General features: G+C 44.2%; 1 protein-coding gene across 1 annotated transcript in view; it reads left to right on the top strand.

The window, feature by feature from the left end:
- The first annotated feature begins 24,887 nt into the window (after positions 1–24,887).
- Positions 24,888–26,261, top strand: part of PAQR8 (progestin and adipoQ receptor family member 8) — a 46,815-nt gene continuing 45,441 nt past the window's right edge. The window contains exon 1 of the mRNA XM_076003300.1: positions 24,888–24,970. The gene's annotated coding sequence lies outside the window, so the exon portion shown is untranslated. The remainder of the gene's footprint in view (positions 24,971–26,261) is intronic.

The raw sequence follows: 26,261 nt of genomic DNA, 5'->3' as shown, positions 1-26,261 counted from the left end.
GGGATGAGTTTTCACTGTGGATTATTTAATGTGTCCAGTTCACAGTGTTCTAATCAGCAGCCATCCATCTTCCCTGTTACTTCATTCCATGAGGCAAAGAATTTAAAGCCTGTTAGAATTCAAGGTCAGGCTGCCTTTGGAAGCACCCCCAGCAGCCCTAAGTTTTACTCACTTGGTTGATGTCAGGGACCCTTAAAGGGGGCACAATGGGGCATCCGGACAAGGACTGTGTGACCGGCTCTGCCACCTGCTGCACAGGTGGCAATGTTGGCTGAGTCGGTCTGCTAAGAAGGCCGACCCTGGGATGGGCCCAGAAGAGGCTCAGTAAATCTCTCCTGATTGCTAACCTCTGAGACCTCACATCCTATAATTTCCCTGGACAGACCTGTTATTATAAATGCTCAACCTCATAGTTACTGCCAAAGCCCAGGTGTTCCGAAGAACACAAGGGTGTAAGCTTGTATTTAAAAAGGCAAATGATAAGGAGCTATTTGCCCAGCAAAGATATTTTGCAGAACAGGTAACATGGACACACTGTACTGCCTGCCTTCATCTTCCCGCAGCACCTACCAAAGTCCCTGCAAGCCGCCAAATCATGCTGTGTATGTCTGCCCTTTCTGTAGGCTGTGCTCAAATTTTTATAAAAGATCATTTAATTTCATTCAATTCAACCCAATGAGTTCATACATTTATTTTAGCATCTATTCTACGCCTGGCACCGCGGGGGCGAGGCACGAATTGAAATACTGCATCTGCCTTGAAGGTACATTTGACAGAGTTGTAGAAAGAAGAACCTTTATTTTGTCATAGTGAAGACTAAGGACAGCAGATAAGAGTGCTTTTGGGCCAGGCATGGTGGCTCACGCCTGTAATCCTAGCACTCTGGGAGGCCGAGGTGGAAGGATCATTCAAGGTCAGGAGTTCGAAACCAGCCTGAGCGAGACCCCATCTCTACTAAAAATAGAAAGAAATTAATTGGCCAACTAAAAACATATATAAAAAAAATTCGCCAGGCATGGTGGCGCATGCCTGTAGTCTCAGCTACTCGGGAGGCTGAGGTAGGAGGATTGCTTGAGCCCAGGAGTTTGAGGTTGCTGTGAGCTAGGCTGATGCCACGGCACTGTAGCCAGGGCAACAGAGTGAGACTCCATCTCAAAAAAAAACAGAGTGCTTTTGGTTTCCTCCCCTCCGCTTCAGACTCTCCAAAGGCCATAGACCAAACTTTTCCTCTCTCCTTCTTGCTTTGGGAGAAGAAAAATAGAAACCTTTATCAAAGGTTTCTTCCTCCTTAGAATTTGAACCTCAAAGGGGACTTTGCTTCATCATCAACCTTTTCTTTCATTTTTCAACCTCTTTCCACCTGCCCTAAAAACACGTTCACATCTAACCCACCCCTACATTTCTTTCTCTCTTCTCATCAACCTTTTCTTTCATTTTTCAACCTCTTTCCACCTGCCCTAAAAACATGTTCACATCTAACCCACCCCTACATTTCTTTCTCTACCTTCATTTCTTCCTGGGATACATGCATATCTTTCGTTCATGCAATCAATCATTCACCCATTAATTTAACACATGCTTAGTGGTGGACACTATGGGCAAGGCCCTGTCTTAGGCTGGAGATATAAAAACAGATAAGTCTTTCTTGGCTCTTGCCTTTTGAGGATCCCACTTTGTGGCTGGGGAGAAACATTTCAACAGGTAAATATCGATGGCCCGTTCCTCCTTTTGTCATTGTCACACTTCCTGGAAGAACAGCCGTCTGCTCATTACTCAGGGCCGGTGGTCCTCACAGCTCTTCTGAAATAGCCATCATGAGAGTCAGGTGTGGCTTCCTAAATGCCAAGTGTCCAGTCCCCATTCTAGCACTCACTCGTCCCAGCTGTCTTGCCAGATCTGACACCTTGCTGAACTCTTGTCACAACATGGCTTCACAGAGACAGAGAGGTGCTGGCTCCTGTCCTGGCTAACCCACTTCCTAGCTGTGTGACCTCGGTGGGTCATATAGCCTCTGTGAGACTCAGTTTACCCCAAGACTCTGTCAGCTGGGAATAATAATGTCTATGTGTCAGGGTTATTGTGAGGATTAGATGAGATATTGTATGGCAGATCCCTGTCACATGGTAAGTGCTAAACAAATATTAGTTGCCTTCTCTTTGATGACACTATAGGTTCTCAGTTCTTTGCTTTTTTCTCTGACTGCTCAACTTAGAATTTCTTCGCTGGATCTTTATTGTCCCTTATTCCCATGCACCATAGGCATTACTTAATAAATATTTGTTTCTTAAGGGGACTCTGTTTTTTTTTTAGGGGAATTTTCCCTCACCGAAATTCCAGGGAAAGTCCAAGATTTCTATCTGGGGCGTCTACCCCTTCCCAAGCTCCGGGGCCAGCCCTCATCCCCCGTCTGAGTGGCTTTGGTAAAGCAGATCTGGAGCTGGCATGCGACCCAGGCCTGGCTAGTCAGAGCCTGGCGTTCTCCTGAACAAACAGTCATTGGTTCGGTCGTGGGCGCGAGACTCTGCTCGGAGTCACTGAGACTCTTGAGATTTCTGCTGAGGCTTCTGGGAGTGAAGCCCGTACTTTCTCCCACGGGGCGCGCATGCGCAAAGCCGTAAGCCCTGAAGGTTCTGCCGCCATCTTGCTGCCCTGCGGGAGACCCCGCTCATGAATGGAGCTAAGCCGGGAAAGCAGAACCAAGGGGTGGGGGAAGGAAACCTGGGTCCTGTGACGCCATTTGGACCTCTGCATCAAGTCATACCTGAAACCAACACGGCTTCTAGAGTTCTTTGCTTCCATGAGCCATTAATCTCCCTTTTTGCTTGAGCTGTTTGGATTGGGTTTTCTGACACACACAAGCAAAGGAGTTTCAACTAAGAGAGGAATGTGTTAACTTTCACTCCTTGTCCATGCCACAAATGCTTATTGAGCGTGTTCTGTGTGCTCAGGACTGTGCTAAGAGCTGGAGATACAGTGGTGGGCTAGACCCCACTCCTGCTGCCCAGCAGCTTATAGGTAAGAGAAAAATAAATAGGTAATGACAATACAGTGCCATTAGAGTGCAGAAAGGGGCTGTACGGCTCTGAAAGCTCAGAGAAGGGACATCGAAGCTGGTGTGGAGGAAGGCTCTCTGGAGGGTCTGATCAACATCCAGACTCGGAAGATACATAACCAGGCAATGATGAGGGAGGGATGAAGAGTGTCTTGTGCAGTGGGAAAATGGTAAGCAAAGGCGAAGAGAGAAGAGCAGGCATTGTTGAGACCTGTAGGAACTTAATAAGGTTCTAGGAGAAAGGCCAATCAAGACTCTAGAGAAGTAAGCACAAGCTCCGCCATGAAAGACCTGGTAGGTGTAAAGAGTTTCAGTGACAACTTGGAAGGCATTTAGCACCGGAGTACGTAGCAGTGATCACCTACTGCTGTGTACACAAACATGCCATCCATTTTCACAGCTGTAAATGTCTTCTACTTCCAGGTAGATGATGTCCACATCTGTGTCTCAGCTGTCTATCCTGAGCTCCAGGGAGGCCACTCCCACATGGATTTCCTATGAGAACTCCAAATATCTCTCTGTCTTCCCCCCTTCTCTCTCACTGTGCGTGAGTTCCCACATTCAGTAATAGCATCGTCCTCCTTCCAGTCACTGGCTTTAAAGCCATGAGTCATCCCTATCTCTTCGCTTCCCTATGCCATCCTCAATGGTTGCCAAATCACAGCAATTATATATTCAGAATTTCTCTTTCATTTTTATGTGAACTGAAAGAGCTGTATTTTTAATTTCCCAGAAAGCTTTCCCATCTTCCTTCTTCTGGTGACTGAGCTTGGGATATGACCCAGGCCTGGCTACTCAAAGAGTTTGTGGCAGGTAGACACTAGGGTGGTCCCCTGGATCCCCACTTCCTGGTGTTCATGCCTTTGTGTGATCCTCTCTTTTGAGTGTGGGTGGAATCTATGACTTGCTTTTATGCAACAGAGTACGTGGCAAAGGTGATGGGATGTCACTCTCATAATTGCATTGTATTGTATGGGACCCATCTTGCTAGAAGACTTGCCCTAGAGACTTTCCTGCTGGTCTGATGAAGTAAGTGGCTGTGCTGGGGAAAGCCCACCTGGCATGGAACTGTGGGCGGCTTCTAGAAGCTGAAGGCAGCCTCCAGAATCCAGCCTCCAGCCAGCAAGAAGCCAGGGACCTCAGCCCTGCAATCACAAGAAAATTAATTCTGCCAACAGTCTGAGTGAGTTTAGAAGCAGACCCTGTCCCAACTGAGCCTCCAGATGAAAATCCAGCATTGGCCCACCCCTAGATTTTAGCCTCACTGAGAACCCAGGTGAGCTGGGCCCAAACTCCTGACCTATAGAAACTATGAGATAAGAAATGCATCTAGTTTTAAGTCACTACATTGGTGGTCAAATTTTATGCAGCAATAGAAAACTAATACAAGGTCCCATTCTCACTGCCTGGGAGACGTGTTAGTTGCATATGTACTGACCATTTTTCTCTATGCTCTTTCAGTTAGAACACTAATTGTGTTTTAGATATGGGGTACCCATGTGCTTCAAGGGCATCTCTCCAACCTTAGCTGGTATAGGTTGACTGGTCCAGGCCAGTCTTGCCCATCCGATTTGCCTCACCAGTGATTGGCTATACCAACATGTGTACGTGACACAATCCTAATCAATGGAATTAAAAAGGACATTGCCTAGGAAGCTTTCCTCACCCTAAATATGGATGCAAGTCAAGGGCTTGCTTCTTCCCACCCTGGACTTTTGTCATCTGAGGAGATGATTCTTGGAAATGCAGCAGCCATTTTGCCCTTGAAGGAAAGTTGAGACAATAGCAGAGAAACCTACCTGGCACCCTGACATTATCGAGTCACTATATTAACCTGCCTCAGAACTTCTTGTCAGTAAAATATTACATCATCCTCATTATTTAAACCATTTTTAAATGGGTATCTGTACCTCCCAGCCAAAAGCACTCTAACTGAAACCTTGTCAAAGATTCAGAACAAGGGATGGGCATGTGACCAAAGCAGGGCCCGCTCAGAGTCATTTACTGGGATTAATGTCCAGATTCTGGATAAATTCCCCTAGGCTGCTAAGTCGGGGGAGGAAATGAATCCCGGACTGCTGGAAGCTCTTTTACCACCACATTCAAAGGAACTCTGTGCAGGAAAGAATGAGGCCAAACTCATGGGGGAAGGGAGAGACCGAGCAGTGATAAGTCACCACGCTGTCATGAAGCTTCTGGCATCCTGCAGCTCATTTCTTTTGGTTCTTTAAAATAACCTCACATTCTTCCTAGCTTTGTCAGCCAATAAATACATTCTTTTGCTTACCTGAATTTGAGTTGAATTTCTATCACTTCCCTGAAAGAATGCCAGGTAATGCCACTTTCTCTTCTGCCCTTCTAGAACTTGCAGAACCCTCACCTAATTCTTGCCCACTAGTTGTTCTTTCTCACCCCTCAGTCCTTTCTTTCTCCGTATCTGGTTATGCCATTTCCCTCCTGAAAAGTCCCTAGGTCACCTTGAAGAAGGCAGCTTTAAACCAGAATTCCTCAGACTGGCATTCACAATCTGACCTCAGCCTATCTTTTCCCCATTTCCTACTTTTTACCTTTTACTTTCACCCACAATAAGAAATGTCAGATACATAGGCATTTAAAATTTTTACGTCCAATCGTTACAAAAATATTAAGAGTTCCAGCTGGGCTCGGTGGCTCACGCCTGTAATCCTAGCACTCTGGGAGGCCGAGGTGGGAGGATCACTAAAGGTCAGGAGTTCGAAACCAGCCTGATCAAGAGTGAGACCCCGTCCCTACTAAAAATAGAAAGAAATTATCTGAATAACTAAAAATATATAGAAAAAATTAGCCGGGCATGGTGGTGCAAGTCTGTAGTCCCAGCTACTTGGGAGGCTGAGGCAGGAGGATTGCTTGAGCTCAGGAGTTTGAAGTTGCTGTAAGCTAGGCTGATGCCATGGCATTCTAGTCCAGGCAACAGGGTGAGACTGTCTCAAAAAAATTAAAAAAAAAAAAAATTAAGAGTTCCTATGTTACCTTAGGATACACAATAGTAATAAGGTTTTTCTTGTCTTTAATTCCAAGAATCAGTTGTTTAGTGGCTGGTATTGAATATTTTAGGAAAAGTGTCCTTTTTTGGTCTTTTGCAAATCTGAACAGGAAATGAAGTAAGTAGCATTTTCAATATAAATCAATGTACTTATAGGTTCAAAGTTTTCCCCAAGAAGAGCTCACTTTTTAATTTAATTCAGAGGAAGCCAGTAGAAAATGTTCTGTCAAGTTGCCTGGAATATAGCAGGTCCTTAGACACTTGAAATAGAATTAAGTGAGTATAAAGGAAGTTTGTAATAGTGTTGATATAACAAGTTTCAGTTGAAATGAATTGGCTTGCCACACATCCGTATTCTCTGCACTTCCAATCTCTGTTATGAACACATTTCTCTATCTTTCTGCAACATCTTGTATTCTTTTCCCATAGATGCTGCCAAGCTCAGGCTACCATCCACTGTTTCATATATTTTTTAACTTTTTATTTTGAGATACTTATAGATCTACATGCACTTGTAAGAAATGATACAGAGATATCTCATATACCCTTCACCCAGTTTCCCCCAATGGTAACATCTTGCATAACCATAGTATTAATATAATATCCCCACCAGGAAATTGACATTGATACAATCCACTCACCTTGGTCAAATTCCGCCAGGTTTGTACACACCCATTTGTGTGTGTGTTTAGTTCTATATGGTTTATGACAGGTGTAATTTGGTGTGACCATCACCCCAATCCAGATATGGAAAAGTCTCATCATGAGGACGCTTTATGCCACCCTTTTAAAACCACAGCTACCTCCTACCCTTCCCCCTGCCCCAACCCTTGGTATCCATTGATCTGCTCTCTATTTTTATGATTTTGCCATTTTGATATTGATCATTCAGTAAATAACCTTTTGAGATTGCGTTTTTTCACTCAGCATGATTCCCTTGAGATCCATTCAAGTTGTTACTTGTATCTAGTGCTATTACAAATAAAGCTGCTATAAACATTCACATAAAAAATGGACCTAAACTAAAAAAAATGCTGGTTGCAGCCCACTAAATTGATTTCATGACCAACTAATGGGCACGACCTGCAATCTTTAAAAAGTTTTCCATTACTTGGCCATACTAACCTTGTTCTGAAGCCATGCTAAAGGTCTTGATGTCCTCAGCCATGGCTTGTAAGTTCTCATTTTTCGACTTCTGTTCAGGTTGTTCTTTCTGCCAAAAATGCTCTTCTTGAAACAACTTTGTGTGGTACAAATCACAGAAATTTGACTACAATATCTTTAAAAAAAAGTTTTTTTCTTTTGCCATCACAGGTATTGCCTAGAGCAAGAGTTGACAAATTTTTCTGTAAAGAGCCAGATAATAAACATTTTAGACTTTGTAGGTGAAGAGGCAAAATCGAAGATGTTATGTAGGCAGTTATATGACAGAAAATAAAACTCCTGCCTGCCCCGTTTGCCTAAGGTGGGCCACCTGGCTGGTGGGCATGCTTTGCATCCGGTTGCCTTCTGCTAGAGACATTCTTGGAAGAAATTGCCCAAGGAGGAGGGGCCTGGCTAGCCGGGTGGGTAATAGAGATGGCAACGTTCATGGTCAGTTTCAGTCTTTACCCCAGTGACATCCAAAGTTCTGTGCACCCTTCTCTACTCCTGGCGATTTGGACCATTGACCAGAGGCAAGGCAACTTGCAGGGTCATCAACTTCTGGACTGACAGTCAACCAGTCTGTGCCCAGCAGTTGTCAACAGAGGAGTCCCCGGTGCACTGATGGCAACCGGCTGGGCACTGGTGATGTACAGCTGCCCACTGGCCTGGGAGGCAAGCGATGGAGCAGAAGGGGAAGTAGCGGCAGGGGAGGTGCCCTGGCTGAGTCTCCCAGTGCTAACCTCCTCAGGCATTCCCCCGAGGCGTACGGATGCAGATTTGGCATGGGGGCTGTAGTTCATCACCCCTTGTTTAGAGCAAGGTAACTGCTGGTTATTGTTTGGGTAGCTTAAAGACATCAGGACTGACATCTCTGTCATTCTCCTGGTCTTTCCCTCATGGTCTCAAGATAACTGGCTTCAAGCCCAACCAGAACATTTGCATTCAAGTCAGGAGGAAGGAAGAATAGAAGGGACCATGACTGTCTCCTTCACTAACAGAAGTTTTTCCAGAGCCGTACTCTTCAGATTCTCTGTAAGTCGCACCGGCCAGAACTGTGTTCAGAATGTCACAGACACTGCCATTCTCAGGCAGTGTCTCTCAAAATGGTGGTCTGTATGCCAACAGCAGAGCTGGCTTTGCACAGTCCTCATTAAGCAGATGATGCAGAAAAAAAAGTTTTTCCCTTTACTAATGATTCCTGCCAGTCCTTGAGAAAACACCAAATGGTCTAGTTTGGGTTACATGTCCATCCCTGTGGCCAAGGGGATAAGAAACTCTGGCTGGCCAGCCTGGGTCCACGCCCATCCCATAAGCCAGGGGATATGATTATCACGTCGCCATGTGAGGGAGGGGAAGCTCCCAAGTGAAAAGGAGCCAGGCAGAAGCAGACATGCACTCCAGAGGGAGTCAACTCAGTTTTGTCAAATTAAATCAGAGTAGGCCGGGCGCGGTGGCTCACGCCTGTAATCCTAGCACTCTGGGAGGCCAAGGCAGGCAGATTGCTCGAGGTCAGGAGTTCGAAACCAGCCTGAGCAAGAGCAAGACCCCGCCTCTACTATAAATAGAAAGAAATTAATTGGCCAACTAATATATATAGAAAAAAATAGCCAGGGAGGCTGAGGCAGAAGGATTGCTTGAGCCCAGGAGTTTGAGGTTGCTGTGAGCTAGGTTGATGCCACGGCACTCACTCTAGCCTGGGCAACAAAGCGAGACTCTGTCTCAAAAAAAAAAAAAAAAAAATTAAATCAGAGTATGGTCACACAGTTATATATAAGATTTTAATGGCGTTTTAAATGCTGCTATCCTGGCGGCAGTCTGGGCAGTATACAAAATAATTGATAGTATTTGTCTTCAGGAAGTATACAGTCTGGGATAGACAATGGTTATTTGGCTAGAAATAATTATTTTGGTGGCAAACGAAAAATACTTTCCAAATATATAGCAAAGACAAGCCACAAGATTCTGAATAATAGAGATTCAGAAGTAAATGAAAGGTATATTTTGCACAAACAAATTGAAACTGGGAAGTTTTAACCTTCCTAATATCCTCCTGATATCTACAGGAGCACTGAAAGTCGTGACTTAGATGGGGTCAAAATTCAGAGTCCTTATCTTAGGAGGTAACCTCCTGAGATCATGCAGGTTGGAGTTTTATAATATGCCCGTAGAGGAGAGGTACTCTGTCCTGACAGACAAGGGGAGTGCCTGCAGACGGATCATGTTCCTCCTTGGCATGCCCAAAGCGTCTGGCTAGACATTAGGCGTTTACTGGGCACGGCAGGACACATGCTACCTGCAGCCTGGCTGACGCTCAGCCAATGAAAGAACCAGTTTACAACCAGAGATACAGGACGTCCTTGATGACTCAAGGCATTCTAGGTTTCTTCATTTTCCTTTGCCAAGTTTAGATCAGGACAGAGGCTGTGGAAAGTGGTAATAAAACCATAACAAAACGAGAAGAGAGTTGCCAGGTGTGTCATAATAAGGTGGGGTTATGAGGTGGAGATGGTCAGAGGGCTTGGCAGGAGCAAAGAGCAGAAATTCTCTTAATATGTCCTAGCCAGTTCAACATTGCCTTTATTTAATAACCGCAGAGTGAAACCCTACACCGCGGTGTCCATAATTCCCTCTTGTCAGCCATGGTCAAGACCGCCTGGCAAATCAACAAGGGTTGATTCAAAGTGGCCACACACACACACTGCCTAAAATGCATTTATACCCTCCATACTAGTGACAGTAATCAGGGTAAACAGCACAAGCGCTGATTCATATTTCTTTTGTTATTTAATAATGCAAACATCTTCCATGTTTGCATGATACTAGGGGTGCAAGGCAAAGGGACAGCCCCTGGAGTGAATATAAGGAGGCATACAGTCTCCACTCAACACATCTGTTTGACATTAGATCAAGTTCTTTAGCTTTGTGTGCCAGTTTCCCTTTTTTTTTTTTTAGACAGTCTCACTCTGTTCCCTGGGCTAGAGTGCTGTGGCATCAGCCAAGCTCACAGCAACCTCAGATTCCTAGGCTCAAGCAATTCTTCTGCCTCAGCCTCCCAAGTAGCTGGGACTACAGGCACGCACCACCATGCCCGGCTAGTTTTTTCTATATATTTTTAGTTGGCCAATTAATTTATTTCTATTTTTAGTAGAGACGGGGTTTCGCTCTTGCTCAGGCTGGTTTCAAACTCCTGATCCTCCCACCTAGGCCTCCCAGAGTGCTAGGATTACAGGTGTGAGCCACCCCTCCTGGCCAGTTTCCTTATCTGTAAAATGATGAAGTGATTTCTAACATCTCTTCCAACTCTATTGTTAAAAATCCTTACATCTATATTAAAAGCATCAGAATGCTTTCAATTTAACTCTATTGGTTGTTGGTAACAGAAACTCACTTGAGCTAGCTAAAGCTAAAAAGAGATATTTATTAGAAACTCTAGTGTCAAGGAATGGCATACTAGTAAATTTATTGTGACTCATACAAATTCTAATTTTCTTCCTCGATCTGGGATAGGGCATGTGCAGGTACAGAGGTGGAGGGTTGAGAAGTCAAGATGAGGTTCAAAATATTTCACAACTGCTATAGCCACAAAGGTGCGTACCAGCTAAACATCAGCCTGGGGGAAAGGATCTGGGAGTTGGTGGAAGGGGTTGGCAGGGGGGAATTTGAGGGGAAAAGAATAAAACACACATAGCTCTTCTCCTCTCTAATTCTTTTTCCCCAATTAACAAGAATGTGAGTACCTCAATACATTAACTTGGCACATAAAGATACATAAACCCCCAAAGACACTTGGGGATTTAATGAAACTCCAGGGCAGAAATGCAACTAGCCTACAAGAATGAATGGGAAGCAGGGGCTTGAATGCCCCTAAGATTCTAGATCCATCTCTTGCAGCTGCTCTTCTCTTCAGGACTACTTTTCTGTTTTCTTTCTCTCATGTGCTCAGAAAAGCTTTGTCTAGTTCTCCAGTTTGCACGCTGCCAGTATCTCCTGAATTTGCTTTTTGTTGTTGTTCAAAATATCACATAGACCAAGGATGAACCAAATCCAAATTCCTTGTGAAGAGGGTCTAATTGCAAAGCTTGGGACAGGTGCCCTTACCTGGACAATCTAACTGTGACAAAGGTGGCATAGTCATATTGGGGGGAAAAAACAACTATTGGAATCCTATTGATATTGCTATGTGGATGGTGTGATAGGAATGATATCCAAGATATTTAACAACTGGTATGGTATGGGCAGCAACCATTGAGAATGGACATGAGCCATAAACAACCTATTGTCCTACAGCTGGACCAGGGCAACCTGGCTGGATGTCAGCCTGGGATGGGGACAGAATAGGACTAGTCTCCAGAAAATGGAGAATAATCCTTGTGAATTGGGCAGTTAATACTAGAGTAGTCCACTACACAGTCTAACAAAGATACACTCAACTCCATTTTAAAGACAAAGTAATAATGTTCTTGGAAACCTTTTACCAATTAGAGAGATTTAAAGTGCCATTTTGGTTTCCATTTGATTGTAAGTAAGAATTTCACACAACAGTGTGCTGAATATTGTAAACAATAAAAGAAACTTACAGCATAAGACACCGTTCACTTTCTGCCCCCAGGAGTTTTCACTTTGATTTGAGAAGTAAGATAGAGAAAATTTATAGAACCCGGTGTTTACATGTGTAGCACACACAGTGAATACCCCAGGAATCAGAGCAAAGAGAGATTCCCGTTGGCTGGATTAGTAAAAGACGCCTTTCAGCATAAAGATTTTCCACATGCTGTGGATTAATTTGGACTTTGGAAGATCTACTCAAAAGCTCTGGGAGAGCCTTGTAAGTCAAAGATGGGAATGCAAAGAACTTTTCTAAAGATTAAGCACCAGCCTTCTGAACGAAGTACAAATACATGCTACAGCATGGGTGAAACTTGAAAACATTATGCTAAGTGGAAAAAGCCACTTTTGTGTCTTATGCTGAGACACAAAAGCCACATATTGTAGGATTTCATTTATATGAAATATCCAGAACAGGCAAATCCATACACACAGAATGATAATTTGTGGTTGCCAGGCATCGGGAGAACAGGGAATGGGGAGTGATGCTAATGGATATGAGATTTCTTTTGGGAATGGTGAAAATGTTCTGGAATTAGACAGCGATGATCATTGCACAACAAAATGAATATACTAAAAACCACTTAACTGTGTACTTTAAAATGGTGAATTTTATGGTTGTCTAAATTACATCACAATAAAAATAAAAACAGTAACAAAACCAAAAACACCCCCAGCCTTCTGGTTAAACTTCCTTGTCCTTTGTCCTCTTTGCTTCACTCTATATGCCTGTCATTGTCCTGCCTACACTTGTGCTATGAATGTCCACCTATCCACCGACAACTTCCTAATCTGTCACACCTAATCTGACTCTCCCCTGAGCTCCAATTGTAGCTGAGCATCTTCCCCAGTGATCCCAAAGGCACCTCAAACCCAGTATGACAAAAATAAAATTGCAATTTGGGGCTCAAATCTCCTTGTCCTCCTGTGCTTCCTCCCTTAGTTGATAGCTTCCCTAACCACCAGTCATTTAGGCCATCTGCACGTGGCTCATTCTTTATGTCATTCATTCATTTGTCCATTCAGCTAATCTTTTTAAAGGACCTGTAGCTATCAGGCACTGTGTTGTGCGTGAGAACATGGCTGTAAGCAAGACGCACATGGTTTCAGCCTTCATGCAGTTGCACTGGAGAAGACTTTGGTAAAAAGTTTCAACACACGAGAATGTTGACATGAGAACCGCAGAAATCTGTGTGAATGCAGAGCACAGGGATCCAGCCTCCCGCCCATGATTAGTCACCAAATGCTACTGATTTTGCATTTGCTCTTCATCCACAATACCCTTGTCTTCCTTCTAGCGCTCTTTCAACTCTTGCCCACCTGACTACAACTCTTCCTAGCCAGTCCCCTTGTCCAAGTTTCTCATGCCATATTAGCCTCAGATCTTTCTCCCACACCGCTGCCAGCAAGATCTTTCAAAAAAAGAACATCTCCTCATACAAATTCCCTGCTTATAATTTTTTATCTCTTACAGCGAGCAACCCAACACCTGAGGGCTATAACCTGTTCCCATCAGAGTAGAGGCCCACAACACCAGGGCTTGAGGACATGAAGGGGCTTGGCCCCTCTTCCCAACCCTGGTGGAAAATCACTGTGTAGTTCAGGGGGTGGAGAAACTTCTCATGTTGGAAGGCAGCAATCATTTAGCTGTAATCAAATAAGGCCTCAATCAAGAAACTTCAATTAGATATACTTAACCCTTTGTGCTCGCTTGCTTTTTTCTCGATTCCTTTATTCGACTCAGGATTTAATTTTTTAAACACCCCAGATTTTACAAAGCACGGCAGAAGAATAAAAAACTGGAGTTTCTTTTCATACAAACTTATTTATTTGGATTTTTTAATATTTCAAATTATTAATACATTCAAAGAGTAATTTTAATCTCTGTAATTTTTGCTAACCATGTTGAGTCACACTCGACATCCGAGTGCAAGGGGTTAAAAATGTACAGTATTTTGTACAAATATAACTACTATGTACTTTTTTTTTCTTTTTTTTTTGAGACAGGGTTTCACTTTGTGCCTAGGCTACAGTGAGTGCCCTGGCGTCAGCCTAGCTCACAGCAACCTCAACCTGGGCTCAAGCGGTCCTACTGCCTCGGCCTTCCGAGTAGCTGGGACTACAGGCATGTGCCACCATGCCTGGCTAATTTTTTGTATATATAATTTTTTGTATATATATTTTTAGTTGGCCAATTAATTTCTTTCTATTTTTTTTAGTATAGACGGGGTCTCGCTCAGGCTGGTTTCGAACTCCTGACCTTGAGCGATTGGCCCACCTCGGCCTCCCACAGTGCTAGGATTACAGGCATGAGCCACCACACCCTGGCCTACTATGTACTTTTTTTTTTCTTTTGAGACAGAGTCTTGCTCTGTTGCCCAGGCTAGAGAGCTGTGGCATCAGCCCAGCTCACAGCAACCTCAAACTCTTGGGCTCAAGCAATCCTCCTGCCTCAGACTCCCAAGTAGCTTGAATTACAGGCATGCACCACCATGCCTGGCTAATTTTTTCTATATATTTTTAGTTGGCCAATTAATTTCTTTCTATTTTTTTTTCTTTTCTTTTTTTTTTTTTCTTTTTTTGATGGGGTCTGCTCTTGCTCAGGCTGGTCTCAAACTCCTGACCTCGAGCGATCCTCCCGCCTTGGCCTCCCAGAGTGCTAGGATTAGAGACATGAGCCACTGTGCCCAGCCATAACTACTATGTATTTAATAATTTCAGAAAAATGGAAACTGTTTGTTAGTTTTAAAAAGTTAACAAACCTTTTAATGACTTTGTTGTGTCTGGTTTTTGTTGGAAAGCATTTGAATATTTGGCTGCGGCAGAGCAGTCCTCAGTTTCAGTTGATCCTCTAGAAGGCTATCGGTCATTTGTGACCTTAAGGGCATCTTGATTTGGGTGAGGTAGGAAAATGTAGATTTGCAGCAATAAGTGATTGAAAAGCAAGAAAGCATTTTTTTAGGCATGTTGCCAAAGGCCTGGGTATTCTACTGCGTTTCTCTAAATTTCAATCGGATCTTTCTTAGCATCAAACAATGACTTTAAAATGTCATCTACTGAGAGCTTAATCAATTCTGCCTGTAGTTCTTTCGGTGCCTTGGTGGTATCAACTAGGTGAGGCTGAAATATTAATAATAATTTGAGTGTGATGTCATGATTCTCAAAGTCAGTGAAACTTTCATTGTATTCTCTAATTAATAGGTCTATAACAGCTATGTATTCTTTAAATTATTTGCATATATCATCCTGCTCATCAAAGACCTTTGCTAATTGGGGAAAGTGTTCATCCGAAATTTCCTTTTGAAGAAGTGCTTTGAAAAAAGATAACTTTTTCTAAATTGCTTGGATTTTTTTTTTTTTGCCACATATCAGATATAGACTTTTACCTTGCAAAGAAATAGTCAAATCATTTTGATTTGTCATGACATCACACATTAATGCTGTATTTCTATAGAAATCTTCTTTCAATAATTCACACTGAGGATTCTGTTCCTCATAAAATTTAACTATCTGTTCCTGCAGAGACAAAATTTTGGGTAACACCTGTCCCTGTGATAGCCAACACACTTTAGAATGATACAGCAAATCCTTACTGAATACCTCATCATTCAACTTTAGCACGTTATGAAATTGATGAGGTCGTATTGCATTTGCAGGAATATTAGTTAACAATACTTATAACTTCTTGCAAAGTGTCACTTAAAATAGCAGCCTTAACACAGATATTTTGTTGATGTGAGATACAATGAAAAGAAATGAAAGCATCTGGATCTGTTAATACTTTTTTTTTATCTGTGCAATAAACCATTCATGTTTTCCTGTCATGGAATATGGACTACCTATACACATGCTCATTAAATTTACCAAATTCAATCCAACTTCACAACATTTATCTCGAAAATTGTTAAAGATATCTATTCCCGAAGTTCTGTTCACAAGAGTGCCCAGGCCGGGCGCAGTGGCTCACGCCTATAATCCTAGCGCTCAGGGAGGCCGAGGTGGGTGGATTGCTCGAGGTCAGGAGTTCGAAACCAGCCTGAGCAAGAGCGAGACCCCGTCTCTACTAAAAATAGAAAGAAATTAATTGGCCAACTAATATATATATAGAAAAAATTAGCCGGGCATCGTGGCGCATGCCTGTAGTCCCAGCTACTTGGGAGGCTGAGGCAGAAGGATTGCTTGAGGCCAGGAGTTTGAGGTTGCTGTGAGCTAGGCTGCCACCAGGGCACTCCAGCCTGGGCAGCAAAGCGAGACTCTGTCTCAATAAAAAAGAGTGCCCAAAGTGAGTAACTCTTCATAGCAAAGAAAATCTTCTATTATGACCCGAATGAAGTATAAAATTCTGCACTGAATCAGTAGTATCAGTTGATTCATCCAAAATGATTGAATCATATATATTTTCCTTTTGAAGTATTGCATAAAGTTGTTCTGTTAAGTTGAAGACTAATTCATGCTGCCAATTAGTTATGGTTTTCCTTGAAAGAGGCAGTGGTTTGTACTTTGAAACATTATTGGGGTCTAAGCATCCTACAATTTCAACAATTCATTCTTTCACAATTTCTACATCACTGAATGGCTTCCCTCCCCCTCCTTCCTTCCCCCCGTACCCCATGCCGAATATATAAGCTACTTTATAAGTTGCTTCAGTGGCATTATTTCCAAGTCTTACTGCTGTTTGAAAGAATTGTCTTTGCTTTTGCTTTTCTTTTTTTTTTTTTTTTTTTTTTTTTTTTTTTTTTTTTTTTTTGAGACAGAGTCTCGCTTTCTTGCCCAGGCTAGAGTGAGTGCCGTGGCGTCAGCCTCGCTCACAGCAACCTCAGACTCCTGGGCTCAAGCAATCCTCCTGCCTCAGCCTCCCGAGTAGCTGGGACTACAGGCACGAGCCACCATGCCCGGCTGATTTTTATATTATATATATTAGTTGGCCAATTAATTTCTTTCTATTTTTATGGTAGAGACGGGGTCTCGCTCAGGCTGGTTTTGAACTCCTGACCTTGAGCAATCCGCCCGCCTCGGCCTCCCAGAGTGCTAGGATTACAGGCGTGAGCCACCGCGCCCGGCCTGCTTTTGCTTTTCATCTTTTAATGTCTGCAATACAAACTCTCATGCCTCTCCCTCTAATTTAAAATATTTGTGGTATTTATGAGTGTTATAATGCTGATGAGCATTGAATTTCTTTACTATTGATATTGCAGTATCAGAAAGCAAGCACATCATGCTATCTTTAGCAGAACAATATAATATTGCAATTCCCAATCTTCATTAAAAAATGTGTTTTCTTTCTTCGGCATTTTCTTGGTCTTCTTTGACATAATGGGCTGTTAAGCAGACAGAATTAGAAAATACTATCGTTCTGTACAACTATTTGCAAATTCTATTTCAAACAGAAACACTGTGTACTGTTGTCGAAAGCCGATGACAGACTGGCATACTTGACCCCCATAAACTCTCACCAATCAGCCTTGTGTGATAGTGGTGCCAGTCAGGTGGGGGAAGTTAGAATTAAATCATGAGTGAAGCAGCCATCAAGTTAGCCCTTATAGCTTCCTAATGTTCCAGCCGGGCCAGTCAATCTGGGAGGATTATTTTGTTGAAACTTATTTTATTCTTTGGTATTTTAAATACATTCAATTTAAAAATAAAATAAAAATATAAAAGATGAACAAAAATGTGTTAATAAAAATAAAAGGATTTGTTCTGTAAAATTTGGATTTGGTCAAAAGGCAGCCCTTAAGGACCTAGAAAGCCATATGTTCTCCACTCCTGGTATAGTTCAAGTGCCTTCCTAAGACATGCAAAGTCCTTCAAAATGTGACCCCTACTTACTTCTCCAGTCTCACATCCTTCCATGGTTCCTTCCATTTGGTGGGACAGATTTTCTTTCTCTTCAACCTTCCCCAGTTTCTGTGGTCTGTGCATCGCCAGGCTGAGAATGCTCCTTAAGGCAGAGAAGTTGATGGATTTTTTAAATGTAATAATTTGCAAGTGCTTTGTTAGCAGGTGGCTAAACTAGACCACATGAAAGGCCTGATGGTCTTTTTTTAGATGTTTAAATCTGAGGCCAGTTCATGGGCTCTATCCCCCTCCCACTTGATTTGAGACGCCCTGACCCAGCCCAGCAGCAGAAGTGGATGGAATTGAGTGACTGACCACCTACCGAAGACTGAGCACAGTGGAGGTGGGACACTGGGCTGAGATGGGAGTAGAGGGAATGAAAATATTTAAATGGACCAAAAAAAAAATGGAGAAGGAGAGAGGAAACAGCAAGAGCCCAAAGAGGAGAGATGACTCCCCCGCCCTTGTTCATGCAAGATACTGACTACATGGCCACATGAGAGCTGATACTAAATCTTGGTGTGAGTTAGAGGAACTGGGGCGGGGTGTGGTGAGAAGAATAGAGAAGAGCTGCTCCTAAACATCTATTCCCCTGAGGATATTATATGAGTCAGAACATGCCACTGGAACCCAAAATAAAGAACTGTGTTTACTTTCTTTTCTGTTCTGTGTGTGACTAAGTGACTAACAGTAAAACTATTTGGTTATGAACTGTATCACCTCTTCCTTCCGTGGTGAGGGGTATAGGAAGGGGTTGTACCCGCATAGCCCTGTGCAGTAGCCATCAGCTTTTCCTGCAAGCGTCATGCTGCTGTGTGCCTCTGTGCTTTTGCACCTGCTGCTCCCTCAGCCTGGGGCACTTTCCTTCCCTCCTGTCTGCCCACTAGACTCATCCTTCATGACTTACCTTGGAGCTTTTGCTGACCTTCCCAACACTAAAAAGCTAGGTGACTAAAGAGCTAGGTGCCCCTCTTCTGTTTTTTTTTTCCATAGCATCCATTGTACCTCTCCCACAGCCCTTGTATGACTGCATTGTAATTATTTGTATAAATAATTACTCTCCATTAGATAGGAGACTGAGAATTGCATCATGTTCATTTCCTTATCCTCAGGTCTTAGTAAAGTGTACTTAGCATCTAGGTGGTGTTTAATAAATATTTTCTGAATAGATGAAAGAATTAATAATAGAAGAGTATATATTGAGTCATAGCCATGTGTCCCTGTGTCCCCAGACTAAATCTTATTTAGTATCTTCATGGCATCCTAATAAGGTGCTTCCCTTTTGATCTGAACAATTTGCTGATACCTTTGTCAGAAATGTGGAGGGATCAGGGCTAATTGGATTTGCTCAAAGAGAAAGAAAGAGAGAGATTTAAAGCAGCCAGGCCCCATCCTGCTGCAAAGTTCACTGCACTCAATCTCAATCAAATTGGATCCGTTGGCACAATTCTCTCCCAGCCCTGGTTTAATACAGGGGACAAGAGATGTCAAATGTGCCATTAAAGAGAAGCGTGGGAGGAAGGGAGACTGCTCAGATCCGAAGGAGCTGGTGGAAGGAGCCAGACATGCCCATTAGTGGCTGTTAAGAGAAGGGCACACATTGCCTGTTACACTCAGTGTCCCCTCCAAGAATCTCAGGTTCCTGGAAGTCTGAGCACACGGAGCCTGACCTCCCTGCCACCCACCCCCGCTGTACCACTGGTGATGGGCTGACTTGGGCATTTTATGGTTGCCGTTAGCAGGTTGCCTCTTCTAATACCGAATCTATTTTTTTTTTCTGTTTTTCTTTTTCCAAAAGGAAAGCTATGACATCTAATACCTAATTTAACCCTTTGCACTCGCTTGCTTTTTTCTCTTGCTGCTACCGATGCTAACCGTGTCGAGTTACACTCGACATTTGAGTGCAAAGGTTAAAAGAACAAAGATTCTCATTTGTTGCTGTTGTGAGCTCAGAAGCATGGGATGATCACAAAGCACCCCACACACCACCATCACAATTGCTGTCATTAATTTAATTACATTTTTATCCTCTAATAATCTACAATAATTATAGCCCAGTAGAATTATACTTAGGTACAGGGCAATAAACAGCAGCCATTCATTTATATGTATTTATTTTGTTAAGAATATTTTGAAAGTTATTGAAACGTATTTAAAAAATTAAGTTCTTAGTTAAAAAATTAAATATCGTTATGAATGTACAGCTTTCTTTTTCTTTCTTTTTTTTTTCTTTGCAGTGCATATGTGGTATATATACCTTTTTAAAAAAATTGGATCACACTGCACTATAACCTGCTCTGTTTTACTAAACAATAGAACCACAGATTGCATATTTCTCTGTGCCATGGGTCTAAGTGGTTTTTGAAGATGGTACAGTATTCCATGTCCTACATGGACTCTAGTTAAGTTAGTCAGCTCTCAGTCATCAGATCTTATCACAGGACTACTTGCCTTGTAAGCCGCCCACTGGAACTTCCCTTTGGCGTTGGCAGGATTCTAAGGCTCCGGTCAAAACTCTCAGGCTGTTAGGTGATTTTTGGAGGCTCTCTGGGCACATTTGGGGAGAAGACCCAATAAAGTTGGGTCTTCACACCCTCTGTAACTTCCAAGATCCTCCCTGGATGTCCTTAGGGCCAGAGGATCCCAGGCTGGTGGGAAGGGTAATCAGAGAAATTTAATTTAACTGGGAGGGAGAATGAAGGAGGAGAATTTTCCTTTAGTTTGAACTATCCAGGATGCTTCTTCACTAGGCTAAAAACTCTTACAACTCAGTGTACTTCAATTTAATTTGAGTTGACAGTTTAAAATATTGAGTGGTCTGTTACCGTAGCACATCCTCTATTATTTGATTCATACTCTTCAGCCATAAAGAAGAATGGAATTCTGACATTTGCAGCTGCATGATGGAACTAGAGGTCATTATGTTAAGTGAAAGAAGCCAGGCAGAGAAAGGCAAATACTGCATGATCTCATTCGTGCTCATATGCAGGAGCTTAAAAAGTTGATCTCATGGAGAGAGAGAGCAGAATATTGGTTACCAGAGGCTGGGAAGGGGAGGGGAAATGAAACAAAGTTGGTTAATGAGTACAAACATACAGTTAGATAGAAGGAATATGTTTTATTGTTTGTGACCAGGCATGGTGGCTCATGCCTGTAATCTTAGCACTCAGGGAGGTGGAGGTGGGAGGATCACTAGAGGTCAGGAGTTCATGACCAGCCTCAGCAAGACAGAGACCCTGTCTCTGCTAAGAATAGCAAAAAATTAGCCGTTTAACTACAATAGAAAAATTTAGCCAGGCACGGTGGCACACACCTGTAGTCCCAGCTACTCAGGAGGCTGAGGCAGAAGGATTGCTTGAGCCCAGGAATTTGAAGTTGCTGTGAAGGAGGCTGATGCCAATAGCACTCTAGCCTGGGCAACAGAGTGAGACCCATCACACAAAAAAATATATTTTTTTATTGTTTGATGGCACAGTATGGTAACTATAGTTAACAACAATAAAGTGTATATTTCAAAATAGCTAGAAGAGAAGATCTGAAATGTTCCCAACACAAAGAAATGACGGATATCCGAAATACCATGATTTGCTCATTACACATCGTATGTATGTATCAAAACATCACATTACATATGGCCCATAAATGTGTACAACCATTATATATCAATAAAAAATTAAATAAGTTAGATAAGGCTTAAAAATAATAATAATATGAAAGGTTCCTGGTTGGTCATTTTATCATTCACCTTAGAGATTGCTGTCTGAAACTCTTCAACTGGGAACTAGTTACATCAGAGAGTGGGAGAGCAGATACAAGGCCTCACACTCTCAAATGTGCTCAGGCTTACTGAAGTCCCAGGAGCAATTTCTGCATCTTCTCTCTTTTGTCTACATGTGTTAATTGATTTGCTCCCTGAATTGTTAATTGTTTATTATTAAGAAATAAAAAGGAAAAAAATAAGGTGTGAACAAGTCCAGATGAAAATCAAATTAGCTTTTAGTGAGACCCTATCATTCTACCATTAATTGAGATAAAAAAGACACAAAATGCAACAAAATTATTATTTTTAATCTGACTCAAGAATAGTTCTTTAGCATCCTGTATGTGAAATCTGTGAAATTAGTATCATGGTTCCTTTTATGTGGTTGGCCAGCCGGCAGGTAATCTAAGTAGAAAAGATCATGGAATGTGAAGGAATGAATAGATTTGACTTTAGGGTTAAAAAATATATTCAAGTTTCCCCAAATTCATCCCACGCAGTCCATTGGATATTTTTTCTTCAAGTAGAAAGTATTTAAACAAAGATGCTATAAGCAACCACTTAAACCAAGCCATTGCCTTTTCACTCACATTTATCAAGCCCTCATTATGTGATAGACACAATGCTAATTGAGTAATGTGCATTATTTCATTTAATTCTAGCAATAGCTAGATGAAGTGGGAATACTTATTAATTCCATGTTACAGATTAGGATCTTGAAGCACAGAAAGATTAAGTTACTTACCAAAGACTAGGTCTCAAACACAAGATGGTCTGACTTCCAAGCCCACACTTTTAACCTCTGTGCAAAGTACCTCTCTTCCTCTGTGCCAAGATAGTGAAGAAATTAACAGCCCTCAGTCCTAAAATAGATAAAAAAAATAATAATAATAACTAGAGGTTCTAAACAACTCTATTTATTGTATAAGTTTTCACAAGTAGGTTTTGTAGTAGGCCTTCTTTTAGGATAGACCAGTATAAACCAGTATATATCAGGATGTTTCAGGCAAATGGTTTTAACTACATCATACTTCCGTTTCTCTGTGCTACAACAAGGTTAACAGATTTTACCCCTTTCCTACTTCACACAAATGTATGAAGTTTAGTAATACGATGTCATCACATGCACTTCGAGTTTCTTGGAAAAGCAATGCTATGTAAACACAACGTAGAAGTTTTATAAAAACAGTGTCAGTGTGGTATGTATCCAACATAAAATAGATTAAATTATTTCATTAGAGATTGGGATGAAAATAACTCCTAAATGTTGCTAATTTTTCCATCATTTTGCATACTGCTTGTGTATGTGGCTTTTAAGGGCAATCTGAATGGGAAATGGTGTTTGATAGAATGCTGATTGGATTAGCAGTTTAGCATCCTCCTTTTTTGAGGAAATACTGCAACATCCAAGATCTTGCCTGTTTTCAGCTTTTGGAAAAATCTCAGGTCAAAATTCTGTTGCCAGATGGGAGTGTCACATGGAGGAAAGTTGGCTGTGAATTTCCCTGTACCAACGGCCATCCTGACTGTCTTTTATAAAGGATCCAACAGACTTTCATTACGATTCAAAAATAGCAAGGTCACTCTAGGAAAAACTCTTTTGTCCAGAGTTATCAAAACATCACTTTTACTGCCCAAACTGAAGTAGGCCATCACCTCACAGCAGAAAACAGAAGAAGCTAGTGTGAGACCCAAGTTGTTTTAAAAGATATGAAGGATGAAATACCATCGTTTTTATCTAGTGGCTCTGGACAATATTACTTGTAAACAGAACCCTCTTGTGCACAGAAGATAACAATGTCTAACACCGTTAATTTTACATGCACATTGACATCTGCCCAAAAGGCAAGAAGAAAGGAACATTTACTATTGCAGACAGGATTAGAGGACTTGTTAGTCTCCTTTTAAGACTTCTCCACATTGTGCACGAAGGAACTCTCGAGAAGACACTGCAAGAATAATCGGCAATGCATTTCACAATCGCATCAGCTCTCAGCCCACTTTAGTTGGATGGAGGGCGTGGGTGGGCCTCAGGTTTGTTCACCTGTAATTTTGTTTCTAGAGTGGCTCAGAGCAGTTTTCACCTTCTCTCAATCAGCTCTGTTGTATAACAACAATTGTGGTCTGGCTGAACAATGAATGTCTCTCCATATTTACCACTCAAGTGTCTGAGGATATGGGAGAGATCCCTGACCGCTTTCGGGTGAAGCAGAGACTGAGGGGCAAACCTGCCAAAGGCCGCCTGTGACATTTCCATCAGTATCAATGTGTACCAGCCTGTGCTTCCGTGGGGAGAGCGGTCACCCTGAAGACCAGACCTGGGGCTTTTTCCTGCTTCTGACTCAGCCTCAACCCTGCCATGTAATTGCTCAGAGTCTAAATGTCTTCGCTTATGGAATTGAAATAATCCTGCTAGATGACCTACTTTTTTTTTTTTTTTTTTTTGCTTCATGATGTTTTGCTGCAGATAAAGAATAAACTTTAAAATGTTTTGAGAAACAAAAACATTGTATAAATGTGAGATGTTGGTAGACATGTCACTCACACAGAGTGGTATAAGGGACAATGCTGGGAATGAACAGATCAGAATTAGGCCTGACTGTCTCAGAAAATCCGACAGTAATTTAGGTGCAGGCCGTGTTCCCAGGATCTGATTGCTTTCTCTTTCCTCCAGATAATGAAGACAGCTTTTTAACAGCAAAGCCAATTTGATCTGTTAATTGATGTCCCTACTTCTTAAGTGCATTGTTTTTTGTTTTTGTTTTTTTTGATGGTAAAATACAGAGAGTATTTTGGGTGAAGAGCAAGTCAGGGGTGGGGGGTGGCGGTGGGGTGGAATCCCCACCCCCACCCCGACCCTCACTTGTATGTGTGGGTCATTGCGACAAGGACCCACGAGAGTGCTGTGGACTGAGGATGTAGGGGTAGAGTGGGCTCCATGCATGCAAGATGTGCGTTTGTGTGATGCGAAGTCACGTGAGAGGTAGGCATGGGTCTTGTACGGTGGTGCGTCTCTGGGGGGAGTGTGACAGTGTGCGTGTCTGCAAGGGCCTCCGTGGTATGTCATCACGTGACTTACTTCATGGGCATGACCCTGAACGTTCATATGAGGATGGGGAGAGAAACTGAGGCCAGGATTTGAATCAGTGGCAACATCGCTGAAGAAGTTTGTTGTTTTTCCCCGCTTCCCGAGGGACTTGGGAGGTGGCCCCGTGAGGGTGGGTTCTTGGAAAGACCAGGAGGGCGGTTAACGCGGGTGTCTCTCTCGAACTCTCGGGGTTCTGGCGGCGGAGAGGGGCCGCGAGGGTCGAGCCCCGGGAGGAAGGAAGCGGCGTCAGCCAGCTTCCTCGGCGGCGGCGCGGGCGGCCGCGGGGCGCGCGCGGGTCTGCGCATCCCGCCCCCGGGCCGGGAAGGGGCGGAGCCGGGCGTCCCCGGCCGCCGGCGGGGCCCTCCTCCCGGCCGCAGTCCCCGCGGGAAGCCGGAGCCGGAGCCCGAGCCCGAGCGCGGGCCGGCTGCACTGCGCGCACGGGCTCGGCCGCCGCCCCTGCCGGTGAGTCCCGCCGCGGGAGGCGCGCCGCGGGCCGGGCTGGGGGTCGGGACCGCGGGGCGCCCCGGGGCCCGACCCGGGGAGGCAGCGACGGCAGGCTCGCGACACTGGGGAGCCCCGGTACCCGAGCCCAGAGGGGAGGTCCCGCACCGCAGTGTCGGGGAACCCGAGTCCTATCGAGGTTAGGGCCCTGCTGTTGGGGAGTATCAGAACCCGAGCCCGGAGGGAGGACGGTGGGTCAGGACCCTGATGTTGGGGAGACCCGGAGCCCGGAATGGCTGGGGGGAGGGTGGTGCTGGGATTGCCATGTTGGGGAGCCCCGGCACCCAAGCCTGGAGAGCTGCGGGTAGGGGGGTCGTCAGGACGGCGATGTCGGGGGCGGGGCCCGAGCCGGGAGGGCGGGAGAGCCGGGACAGCGACGTGGGGGAGTCCGGGAGGGCGGAACGGGGGGCTCCCTGTCCGCATTCTTGGGGTCCCCTCCCTAGAGCGGAGGGGCCGGAACCCGGGAGGGGAGTGCGAGAGAGAGGAAGCCCGGGGCGGGAGGGGAGCCCCGGAAAGAGGAGGGTGGGGCGAGGCTTGTCGCTTCTCCCTGGAAAGATGGAGGGGGGTTGGTTCTCTGGGAGGGTGGGCGCGAGGAGCGGAGTGGTGCTGAGAACCGGGTGCATGGGTCGGGGAGCTGTTGGGGGAGGTGGGGCCGCGGCGGCGGGGTGCCGGAGGGGGTCGGTGGGGCAGGGACCCGGGGGAGGTCTCAGCCAGGGGGCCCCAGCGCCCTCGCTGGAACAGGGGCGTGGACACCGCGAGAGCGCGCGGGCTACCCGCGTCGGGGGCAGATGGGGGCTCCGCGCTCGCGTGCGCCGTCAGTCGTGGGTCCCTGGCTGTGCACCTCGCCGACCCCTCGCGGGGGTCTGGAAGCAGCCAGGGCGCCGCCGCAGCTCCGCGCGCACCTGTGGGCGCTCCAGGCGCTCCTTCTGCATTCTGTGAGAGGCTGTTTCTGAGTCCAGAAACGAGGAAAATGGGCAACACAGACACACACACTCACACAAACGCCCACAAATGCGCTGCATTCCACGGTGGAGTAAACGTAAGGAGTATTATTGTACAGTTTGGGATTGTTTGTGTCAGTGAGGGACCCCTTTACTGAAGTTAACAGGAGTTACCTGCGTGGAAGGCAGATATTGTCCTTGACTGGCTTGTTGAGGTTACCCACAGCTGGTACCCACCCATGAGCTGCTGCACCCTTGACCAGGTCACCTGGAAGGGAGCCAGACTGCGTAGGATCTTGGTGGGTGGGTAT

Source organism: Microcebus murinus, chromosome 5 (assembly GCF_040939455.1).
Source record: "Microcebus murinus isolate Inina chromosome 5, M.murinus_Inina_mat1.0, whole genome shotgun sequence".
Classification (NCBI taxonomy): Eukaryota; Metazoa; Chordata; class Mammalia; order Primates; family Cheirogaleidae; genus Microcebus; species Microcebus murinus.
Note: the sequence above shows the minus strand (reverse complement) of the source record. Positions and strands in the feature narration are given on the sequence as shown.